Below are 12,516 nucleotides of genomic sequence, written 5' to 3' on the forward strand. Positions count from 1 at the left end.
TAGTCTCCTGGAGGGGAAGGAGTCTCTCCGAGAAATGGCCATATCACAGTCTGCCGATATGGACAGTCCCATCAAGAGGATCCTCCTGGATGATGTATATTGGGGAGAGCGTGGTAAGTAGCCTGAAACACCTGAAACCTATAGCAGTAGCCATGGCACTGATTAATGGAGACAATGCCATCCTGTCTGATGTTCAGACTCTGCTTGCAGATGTAAGAGAAGAAATCCGTGCTGCCCTGCCCACTTCACTGTTGCTCCAAACAGAGGAAACTGCAGTTCTGAAATACATCAAAAAGCGTGAAGACTTCTCCCTGAAGACCAAAAAGCCGTAGCGTACATGTTGGACCACAAGTATGCTGGCAAGAGCATCCCGTCTGGTGCAGAGATCAACAAGGCCTATGTTGTCATCACTACTGTGTCTCGCCCCCTTGACCTAGATGAGGGCAAGGTTCTTGGCAGACTGGCGAAGTACACTTCCCAGCAAGGGCTTTGGGATGGAGATGCAATATGGCAGTCGTGCCAACATATCTCATCAGCCACCTGGTGGAAGGGACTTTGTGGATCCGAGGCTCTTTTCCCTGTTGCCTCCATCATCCTTCAAATCCCACCAACATCAGCCACCTCAGAGGGCAACTGGTCCTTGTTTGGGAACACACACACCAAAGCAAGCAACTGGCTGACCAATACAAGGGTGGAACAATTGGTGGCCATCCGGGCAAATTTGAGGCTTTTTGGGCCTGACAACGAGCCATCCTCAACAAGGTTGGAAAGTGACAGTGAAGATGAGGCCTCAGAGTCTGATGTTCAAGAGGTGGACATTGAGGTCCAGGGAGAAGACATGGAAGTCTGAGAGGAAGACAACCAAAGCTTTAGTTCCGAGACTATCATTTCACAGATGTATGTTGAAAACGTGTTTGGGAGATGTGATGGATCATTGGGGATCATTCAATATTCCCTTTTGTTGTTCAGTGAAATCATCCCATGTGAAGAGTCAACTCAAGTAAAGTTCAATTCGTAACTAAATAATTTATTTTTTATTTTTTTCTATTGCAAAGATTTAATAATTTGCAATTATGTCTACTTATGATATGGTAAATATATTCAATGAAAAAAAGATCTACATTTAAATGGTATTAATATTAATTTGCATATATTTCTGTTAAATCCCACGGAACATTTCCACCTCTGAATACCAAAATGTGCAACCCTAGCAATCACTACCGTAGCCCCATCACTACCGTAGCCCCATCACTACCGTAGCCCCATCACTACCGTAGCCCCATCACTACCGTAGCCAAATCCCTACTGCGCATATATGAATGGTTAAATTAAATATAATATACACTGCTCAAAAAAATAAAGGGAACACCAAAATAACACATCCAGATCTGAATGAATGAAATATTCTTATTAAATACTTTTTTCTTTATCAGTTGAATGTGCCGACAACAAAATCACACAAAAATGATCAATGGAAATCAAATTTATCAACCCATGGAGGTCTGGATTTGGAGTCACACTCAAAATTAAAGTGGAAAACCACACTACAGGCTGATCCAACTTTGATGTAATGTCCTTAAAACAAGTCTAAATGAGGCCCATGTGTGTGGCCTCCACGTGCCTGTATGACCTCCCTACACGCCTGGGCATGCTCCTGATCACCATGATCCCTGAGGGATCTCCCCCAGACCTCACTAAAGCATCCGCAACCCTGGACAGTCACCACGTGGCGTTGGTGGATGGACCACATGATGTCCCCATCAATTGGATTCAGGTCTTGCAGCCAGTCCATAGCATCAATGCCTTCATCTTGCAGGAACACTGATACACCTCCAGCCACATGAGGTCAGCATTGTCTTGCATTAGGAGGAACCCAGGGCCAACCGCACCAGCATATGGCCTCACAAGGGGTCTGAGGATCTCATCTCGGTCACCTAACCAGTCAGGCTACCCATGGCACCACATGGAGGGCCGGCCCCCCAAAGAAATGCCACCCCACACCTTGACTGACCCACCGCCAAACCGGTCATGCTGGAGGATCACAGGCAGCAGAACGTTCTCCCCGTCACCACCAGACTCTGTCACCCTGTCACATGTGCCAGTGTGAACCTGCTTTCATCTGTGAAGAGCACAGGGCGCCAGTAGCGAATTTGCCAATCTTGGTGTTCACTGGCAAATGCAAAACAGTGTTGGGCTGTAAGCCCCACCCCCACCTGTGGACATCAGGCCCCATCACCACCTCATGGAGTCTGTTTCTGACCGTTTGAGCAGACACATGCACATTTGTGGACTGCTGAAGGTCATTTTGCACTCTGGTAGTGCTCCCCTTGCACAAAGGCGGAGGTAGCGGTCCCACCACCACCCGGCCTCCTCCACATCACCCTGATGCCTGGCCTGTCTCCTGGTAGCGCCTCCATGCTCTGGACACTACGCTGACAGACACAGGAAACCTTCTTGCCACAGCCCCATGATGTGCCATCCTGGATGAGCTGCACTATCTGAGCCACTTGTGTGGGTTGTAGACTCCATCTCATGCTACCACTAGAGTGAAAGCACTGCCAGCGTTCAAAAGTGACCAAAACATCAGTCAGGAAGCATAGGAAATGAGAAGTGGTCTGTGGTCACCACCTGCAGAACCACTCCTTTATTGGGGGTGTCTTGCTAATTGCCTATAATTTACACCTGTTGTCTATTCCATTTGTACAACAGCGTGTGAAATGTATTGTCAATCAAGTGTTGCTTCCTAAGTGGACAGTTTAATTTCACAGAAGTGTGATTGACTTGGAGTTACATTGTGTTGTTTAAGTGTTAGCCTAATTTTTTTGAGCAGTGTATTTAATTTAATGTCTGTGTGTGACAGACTTCTGATTGCTGTGTGAGCCTTGTGGGAGGGGTTGTCAATTATAGTGGAAACTTCAAGGTGTTACTGGCCTGGGCCACCACAGTGTCTTTGTTACCGACCTGTGACCTGGGCCACCACAGTGTCTCTGTTACTGACCTGTGACCTGGGCCACCACAGTGTCTTTGTTACCGACCTGTGACCTGGGCCACCACAGTGTCTTTGTTACCGACCTGTGACCTGGGCCACCACAGTGCCTTTGTTACCGACCTGTGACCTGGGCCACCACAGTGCCTTTGTTACCGACCTGTGACCTGGGTCAGTGTCTTTGTTGGAGTGTGACCTGGGCCACCACAAAATGAACCGACCTGTGACCTGGGCCACCACAGTGTCTTTGTTCCGACCTGTGACACCACAGATGTATTTCCTTAAAACGACCTGTGACCTGGGCCACCACAGTGTCTTTGTTGACTTTTGTGACCTGGGCCACCACAGTGCCTTTGTTACCGACCTGTGACCTGGGCCACCACAGTGCCTTTGTTACCGACCTGTGACCTGGGCCACCACAGTGCCTTTGTTACCGACCTGTGACCTGGGCCACCACAGTGTCTTTGTTACCGACCTGTGACCTGGGCCACCACAGTGTCTTTGTTAACCTGTGACCTGGGCCACCACAGTGTCTTTGTTACCGACCTGTGACCTGGGCCACCACAGTGTCTTTGTTACCGACCTGTGACACCACAGTGTCTTTGTTAACGACCTGTGACCTGGGCCACCACAGTGTCTTTGTTACCGACCTGTGACCTGGGCCACCACAGTGCCTTTGTTACCGACCTGTGACCTGGGCCACCACAGTGCCTTTGCATTACCTGTGACCTGGGCCACCACAGTGCCTTTGTTAACCTGTGACCTGGGCCACCACAGTGCCTTTGTGACCTGGGCCACCACAGTGTCTTTGTTACTGACCTGTGACCTGGGCCACCACAGTGTCTTTGTTACCGACCTGTGACCTGGGCCACCACAGTGTCTTTGTTACTGACCTGTGACCTCAGCCACCACAGTGGACCTGTGACCTGGGCCACCACAGTGTCTTTGTTAGTGACCTGTGACCTGGGCCACCACAGTGCCTTTGTTACTGACCTGTGACCTGGGCCACCACAGTGTCTCTGTTACCGACCTGTGACCTGGGCCACCACAGTGCCTTTGTTACTGACCTGTGACCTGGGCCACCACAGTGTCTTTGTTACCGACCTGTGACCTGGGCCACCACAGTGTCTTTGTTACCGACCTGTGACACACAGTGTCTTTGTCACCTGTGACCTGGGCCACCACAGTGTCTTTGTTACCGACCTGTGACCTGGGCCACCACAGTGCCTTTGTTACCGACCTGTGACCTGGGCCACCACAGTGCCTTTGTTACCGACCTGTGACCTGGGCCACCACAGTGCCTTTGTTACCGACCTGTGACCTGGGCCACCACAGTGCCTTTGTTACCGACCTGTGACCTGGGCCACCACAGTGTCTTTGTTACTGACCTGTGACCTGGGCCACCACAGTGTCTTTGTTACCGACCTGTGACCTGGGCCACCACAGTGTCTTTGTTACTGACCTGTGACCTGGGCCACCACAGTGTCTTTGTTACTGACCTGTGACCTGGGCCACCACAGTGTCTTTGTTACTGACCTGTGACCTGGGCCACCACAGTGCCTTTGTTACTGACCTGTGACCTGGGCCACCACAGTGCCTTTGTTACCGACCTGTGACCTGGGCCACCACAGTGTCTTTGTTACTGACCTGTGACCTGGGCCACCACAGTGCCTTTGTTACTGACCTGTGACCTGGGCCACCACAGTGTCTTTGTTACTGACCTGTGACCTGGGCCACCACAGTGCCTTTGTTACTGACCTGTGACCTGGGCCACCACAGTGCCTTTGTTACCGACCTGTGACCTGGGCCCCCACAGTGTCTTTGTTACCGACCTGTGACCTGGGCCACCACAGTCTTTGTTAGTGACCTGTGACCTGGGCCACCACAGTGTCTTTGTTACCGACCTGTGACCTGGGCCACCACAGTGCCTTTGTTACTGACCTGTGACCTGGGCCACCACAGTGTCTCTGTTACTGACCTGTGACCTGGGCCACCACAGTGTCTTTGTTACTGACCTGTGACCTGGGCCACCACAGTGCCTTTGTTACCGAAGTGACCTGGGCCACCACAGTGTCTTTGTTACCGACCTGTGACCTGGGCCACCACAGTGCCTTTGTTACTGACCTGTGACCTGGGCCACCACAGTGCCTTTGTTACTGACCTGTGACCTGGGCCACCACAGTGTCTTTGTTACTGACCTGTGACCTGGGCCACCACAGTGTCTTTGTTACTGACCTGTGACCTGGGCCACCACAGTGTCTCTGTTACTGACCTGTGACCTGGGCCACCACAGTGTCTCTGTTACTGACCTGTGACCTGGGCCACCACAGTGTCTCTGTTACTGACCTGTGACCTGGGCCACCACAGTGCCTTTGTTACTGACCTGTGACCTGGGCCACCACAGTGCCTTTGTTACTGACCTGTGACCTGGGCCACCACAGTGTCTTTAATTTCGACCTGTGACCTGGGCCACCACAGTGCCTTCGTTACTGAACTGTGACCTGGGCCACCACAGTGACTTTGTTACTGACCTGTGACCTGGGCCACCACAGTGTCTTTTGTTACTGACCTGTGACCTGGGCCACCACAGTGTCTCTGTTACTGACCTGTGACCTGGGCCACCACAGTGTCTCTGTTACTGACCTGTGACCTGGGCCACCACAGTGTCTCTGTTACTGACCTGTGACCTGGGCCACCACAGTGCCTTTGTTACTGACCTGTGACCTGGGCCACCACAGTGCCTTTGTTACTGACCTGTGACCTGGGCCACCACAGTGTCTTTGTTACCGACCTGTGACCTGGGCCACCACAGTGTCTTTGTTACCGACCTGTGACCTGGGCCACCACAGTGTCTTTGTTACCGACCTGTGACACCACAGTGTCTTTGTTAACGACCTGTGACCTGGGCCACCACAGTGTCTTTGTTACCGACCTGTGACCTGGGCCACCACAGTGCCTTTGTTACCGACCTGTGACCTGGGCCACCACAGTGCCTTTGTTACCGACCTGTGACCTGGGCCACCACAGTGTCTTTGTTACCGACCTGTGACCTGGGCCACCACAGTGCCTTTGTTACCGACCTGTGACCTGGGCCACCACAGTGTCTTTGTTACTGACCTGTGACCTGGGCCACCACAGTGTCTTTGTTACCGACCTGTGACCTGGGCCACCACAGTGTCTTTGTTACTGACCTGTGACCTGGGCCACCACAGTGCCTTTGTTACCGACCTGTGACCTGGGCCACCACAGTGTCTTTGTTAGTGACCTGTGACACCACAGTGCCTTTGTTACTGACCTGTGACCTGGGCCACCACAGTGTCTCTGTTACCGACCTGTGACCTGGGCCACCACAGTGCCTTTGTTACTGACCTGTGACCTGGGCCACCACAGTGTCTTTGTTACCGACCTGTGACCTGGGCCACCACAGTGTCTTTGTTACCTGTGACACCTGTCTTTGTTAACGACCTGTGACCTGGGCCACCACAGTGTCTTTGTTACCGACCTGTGACCTGGGCCACCACAGTGCCTTTGTTACCGACCTGTGACCTGGGCCACCACAGTGCCTTTGTTACCGACCTGTGACCTGGGCCACCACAGTGCCTTTGTTACCGACCTGTGACCTGGGCCACCACAGTGTCTTTGTTACCGACCTGTGACCTGGGCCACCACAGTGTCTTTGTTACTGACCTGTGACCTGGGCCACCACAGTGTCTTTGTTACCGACCTGTGACCTGGGCCACCACAGTGTCTTTGTTACCGACCTGTGACCTGGGCCACCACAGTGTCTTTGTTACTGACCTGTGACCTGGGCCACCACAGTGTCTTTGTTACCGACCTGTGACCTGGGCCACCACAGTGCCTTTGTTACCGACCTGTGACCTGGGCCACCACAGTGTCTTTGTTAGTGACCTGTGACCTGGGCCACCACAGTGCCTTTGTTACTGACCTGTGACCTGGGCCACCACAGTGTCTCTGTTACCGACCTGTGACCTGGGCCACCACAGTGTCTCTGTTACCGACCTGTGACCTGGGCCACCACAGTGTCTTTGTTACAGACCTGTGACCTGGGCCACCACAGTGCCTTTGTTACTGACCTGTGACCTGGGCCACCACAGTGTCTTTGTTACTGACCTGTGACCTGGGCCACCACAGTGTCTTTGTTACTGACCTGTGACCTGGGCCACCACAGTGCCTTTGTTACTGACCTGTGACCTGGGCCACCACAGTGCCTTTGTTACCGACCTGTGACCTGGGCCACCACAGTGTCTTTGTTACTGACCTGTGACCTGGGCCACCACAGTGCCTTTGTTACTGACCTGTGACCTGGGCCACCACAGTGTCTTTGTTACTGACCTGTGACCTGGGCCACCACAGTGCCTTTGTTACTGACCTGTGACCTGGGCCACCACAGTGTCTTTGTTACCGACCTGTGACCTGGGCCACCACAGTGTCTTTGTTACCGACCTGTGACCTGGGCCACCACAGTCTTTGTTAGTGACCTGTGACCTGGGCCACCACAGTGTCTTTGTTACCGACCTGTGACCTGGGCCACCACAGTGCCTTTGTTACTGACCTGTGACCTGGGCCACCACAGTGTCTCTGTTACTGACCTGTGACCTGGGCCACCACAGTGTCTTTGTTACTGACCTGTGACCTGGGCCACCACAGTGCCTTTGTTACCGACCTGTGACCTGGGCCACCACAGTGTCTTTGTTACCGACCTGTGACCTGGGCCACCACAGTGCCTTTGTTACTGACCTGTGACCTGGGCCACCACAGTGCCTTTGTTACTGACCTGTGACCTGGGCCACCACAGTGTCTTTGTTACTGACCTGTGACCTGGGCCACCACAGTGTCCTGTTACTGACCTGTGACCTGGGCCACCACAGTGTCTCTGTGACCTGTGACCTGGGCCACCACAGTGTCTCTGTTACTGACCTGTGACCTGGGCCACCACAGTGTCTTTGTTACTGACCTGTGACCTGGGCCACCACAGTGCCTTTGTTACTGACCTGTGACCTGGGCCACCACAGTGTCTTTGTTACTGACCTGTGACCTGGGCCACCACAGTGTCTTTGTTACTGACCTGTGACCTGGGCCACCACACTCTGTTACCGACCTGTGACCTGGGCCACCACAGTGTCTTTGTTACTGACCTGTGACCTGGGCCACCACAGTGTCTTTGTTACTGACCTGTGACCTGGGCCACCACAGTGTCTTTGTTACTGACCTGTGACCTGGGCCACCACAGTGTCTCTGTTACTGACCTGTGACCTGGGCCACCACAGTGTCTCTGTTACCGACCTGTGACCTGGGCCACCACAGTGTCTCTGTTAGTGACCTGTGACCTGGGCCACCACAGTGTCTTTGTTGGGCCTGTGACCTGGGCCACCACAGTGTCTCTGTTACCGACCTGTGACCTGGGCCACCACAGTGTCTTTGTTACTGACCTGGGCCACCACAGTGTCTCTGTAACCGACCTGTGACCTGGGCCTCCAGTGTCTCTGTTACTGACCTGTGACCTGGGCCACCACAGTGTCTTTGTTACCGACCTGTGACCTGGGCCACCACAGTGTCTTTGTTACTGACCTGTGACCTGGGCCACCACAGTGTCTTTGTTACCGACCTGTGACCTGGGCCACCACAGTGCCTTTGTTACTGACCTGTGACCTGGGCCACCACAGTGCCTTTGTTACCGACCTGTGACCTGGGCCACCACAGTGTCTTTGTTACCGACCTGTGACCTGGGCCACCACAGTGTCTCTGTTACCGACCTGTGACCTGGGCCACCACAGTGTCTTTGTTACCGACCTGTGACCTGGGCCACCACAGTGTCTTTGTTACCGACCTGTGACCTGGGCCACCACTGACCTGTGACCTCAGTGCCTGTTACCGACCTGTGACCTGGGCCACCACAGTGTCTTTGTTACCGACCTGTGACCTGGGCCACCACAGTGTCTCTGTTACCGACCTGTGACCTGGGCCACCACAGTGTCTTTGTTACCGACCTGACCTTGTCTACTGACCTGTGACCTGGGCCACCACAGTGTCTTTGTTACTGACCTGTGACCTGGGCCACCACAGTGTCTTTGTTACCGACCTGTGACCTGGGCCACCACAGTGTCTTTGTTACCGACCTGTGACCTGGGCCACCACAGTGTCTTTGTTACCGACCTGTGACCTGGGCCACCACAGTGTCTTTGTTACGACCTGTGACCTGGGCCACCACAGTGTCTTACCGACCTGTGACCTGGGCCACCACAGTGTCTCTGTTACCGACCTGTGACCTGGGCCACCACAGTGTCTTTGTTACCGACCTGTGACCTGGGCCACCACAGTGTCTTTGTTACTGACCTGTGACCTGGGCCACCACAGTGTCTTTGTTACCGACCTGACCTGACCTGGGCCTGTGACCACAGTGTCTTCGTTACCGACCTGTGACCTGGGCCACCACAGTGTCTTCGTTACTGACCTGTGACCTGGGCCACCAGTGTCTTTGTTACTGACCTGTGACCTGGGCCACCACAGCCTGAGAGATTCTCCTGTTCCCCAGGAACGACTTGATCTCCTCCTTCACAATGCTGCCGTCTCGCCTGTACACATACACGACAGTGCACAAATAGGTTAACCAGTGTCATTGTTATATAGAATACATGCCATTTAAACAAAGCCTTTTAAAGTCCAAAGCGACTAAATAATGAGTATATACATTATAAATGCGTGCATGCTTTTTTGTTGTTGGTGTGACTCCAGTCCTGATGGTGGTAGACTGGTGTATATAATTACATATGGAATAGGATCCCTGTTAGATTATCAGTCTGATAATCTATCATTCCACTCCTTGTACTCCGTGTCATGACAAATCCTTGCCAGTCCCATGTTTGTCATGACACGGAGTATAAGCGACAAGATACCACAAAACAGGTTCTGGATTTCAGGCTAGATCTCTGTAGGCTGGTGTGTTTACTTTGACCCCACCCTGACCCCCATCATCACTGACCTCATGAGTTCCTCCACTTTGTCATCGATTTCCAGCTCCTCCTCCGTGGCCTCGAACCCGAACGCCCTGGCGGCCGCTGCACTGTTCACCGGGTACCGCGGCGGCGAGAGCTTCCCATTGGGCGTCGCCGCCAGGCTGTCCCGCCCCCCGTTCTGCGCCATGGTGACCAGTGACACTGGGGAGTGGCGGACGGCGGAGGGCAGTGGGGAGGTGTCGTAGCTGTTGCTAGGCGACGGGGACAGCCCCCCGCGCGGTGAGAGGTACTGGGTCTGTGCGACGGTAGAGTTGTTAACATCGCTGCTCCCACTGGTGGTATTATTATTATTATTATTATCATCATCAACAGTAATACTGGACGAGGAGGTGGTGGCTGCAGTGTTGTTGGAGGTGGTGCAATTAATGTCTGACACAGAGCTGTTTGCTCCTCCCCCGTAGGAGGTGCGATGTCCAAACTTGGCCCCGTGCTCGCGGTCCAGCCGATCTAGGGTGTCCATGGCGTGTAGGATCTCCTGCTTGGTCATGCCCGTACGCCGTAACCTCTGGAGCAAGTCGATCTGCTCGATGGTGAAGCGAGGCTCGTCTGTGTAATGAGACATCCTGGAGAAGAGGGGTGAGAGAAGAAAGAAAAAAAATACACAGTGAGAGGAGAAGGGGAGAAAAGACGTGAGGGGGAGGGACAGCAGCAACATACAGAGTCACCTTGAAAGCATTAGCTGATCCTATCTCAATAATTTCGCAGTGCTTAAGAGCAATAACAAATGGTTTTCCACAGGCCAAGCATCTCTCTGTACAATGTTCCATACACATTTCAGGGTAGAAGAGATCAATAGAATCAACCAGGGTGCAGCACATTTTCCATCTTGTGAGGCAACATGACTAGATCTTTCTATCAGTAGACATGTTCCAAAGATGCACGTAGTGACAGTTGTCTCTGCATGGTGTTTTGGCATACAGATGTTACGATATACCGGCATTAATGCACGGACTGGTTTGAGTTTTTAACTTTACCTTCTATAAAACGATATTTGAAAGTTTGGTTTGTTGAAAAGTGATAAAGCCGTGTGTAACGTCCATTTGTACCTAGCACTCAGTCACTCAAGGATACCATTGTTGTTGCTGGAGCAAGACATTTGCGTTCTGTCAACGCTGCACATGCAACAAAGACAGCGAGGCTGTTTTCACTTAGCTTAATATAAATCGACTAACGGTCTATAACGAGACTATTTGTTTGTGTTTCTGACATCTGCAAACAGCTGGGTGCTTATACTGCATCATGAGAAATAGAAGTTCTCATTCGGATATTTATGTGGATTTAAAGCTGCACATCTGCGGAACGATTCAATCCCCAAATCAATTCCTATCATAAACGTTCGTTTACATGACAGTTTATTAGGCGATGAAATTAGTTACTTCGCTGGCAATTATGGCAAACAAAGAGAATTGGTACCAAAAATGTTACTGGAGCTAGTTAGTGAACGTCGTTATATGCCAGTCTGTTTTTACTTGGTAGTGAACATCGTTATGCCAGTCTGTTTTTACTTGGTAGTGAACGTCGTTATGCCAGTCTGTTTTTACTTGGTAGTGAACGTCGTTATGCCAGTCGGTTTTTACTTGGTAGTGAACGTCGTTATGCCAGTCGGTTTTTACTTGGTAGTGAACGTCGTTATGCCAGTCGGTTTTTCCTTGGTAGGTCAGTCTATCTGAAGGACTAGTTAGCCAACTGTCGCTAGCTCTGTTTTCAGATACAGTAACCGTTTCTGTAACTCTAACTACCTACCTAACTACTACTGCTGCTTGTTTGGTTATTGGCTAACTCGCTTGCAAACTCAAAATACTAAGTTAACTGACTGACTTTTACCCATGCACTTAGCTAGCTAAACGACAACTGTTTCAGTTACATTTGTGTGTGCTTAGGTATTTTCCCAAATGGTAATATAGCTAACTGCTAAACCACCGTTTAAAATAATTTAACTATAGGCTAGCTAGTTTTACGTTAGCTAATTTTTTGACGGGCTAACGTTAGCTAGCTAAATTTATCACATCTTACCTTGGCTCTCTATCTCGATGTGCCTCTGTACATTTGACCATTTAAAATCGCATACCACCACTCAACAGTGTGTGTGGGGGAGGAGAAATACCACTTATTAACCGTAGCAACAACACATCGACCGCCTGGTTGTAGCAGGAGTGCTAACGCTAGATTTCAATTACAAGCTTATTGTCACAGAGTTTATAAACCCACAAGGGGGGTGAAACATCGCGAGATTTCCGGGAGCGCTTCCGGGAATGTCAAACAGACGCGTCTGGCTTTCAGAAGCCAATAAGAAACGTGAACAATTATTCCTTTGTTTTGATTTCCATAAAATGAACTAACAAAAAGTTACCACCTAGATCAGAGACAATGTCTTCGGTTGTTGAACACGTTATTCCAACCTCGGGAAATTGACAAACTGACACATCTTCCTCGACAAATATGTTATGTCAATGGAGTGCCTTTGATTTGACAGCTTGTACATGCGCAGTTCGGTGC

General features: G+C 51.4%; 1 pseudogene; it reads right to left on the reverse strand.

Annotated features, from left to right (window-relative positions):
- LOC135530536 (homeobox-containing protein 1-like) overlaps positions 1 to 12,209 on the reverse strand; it is a 31,183-nt pseudogene extending 18,974 nt beyond the window's left edge.
- Between the last annotated feature and the right edge of the window lie 307 nt (positions 12,210 to 12,516).

Source organism: Oncorhynchus masou, unplaced genomic scaffold, assembly GCF_036934945.1.
Source record: "Oncorhynchus masou masou isolate Uvic2021 unplaced genomic scaffold, UVic_Omas_1.1 unplaced_scaffold_1372, whole genome shotgun sequence".
In the NCBI taxonomy this organism is placed as follows: Eukaryota; Metazoa; Chordata; class Actinopteri; order Salmoniformes; family Salmonidae; genus Oncorhynchus; species Oncorhynchus masou.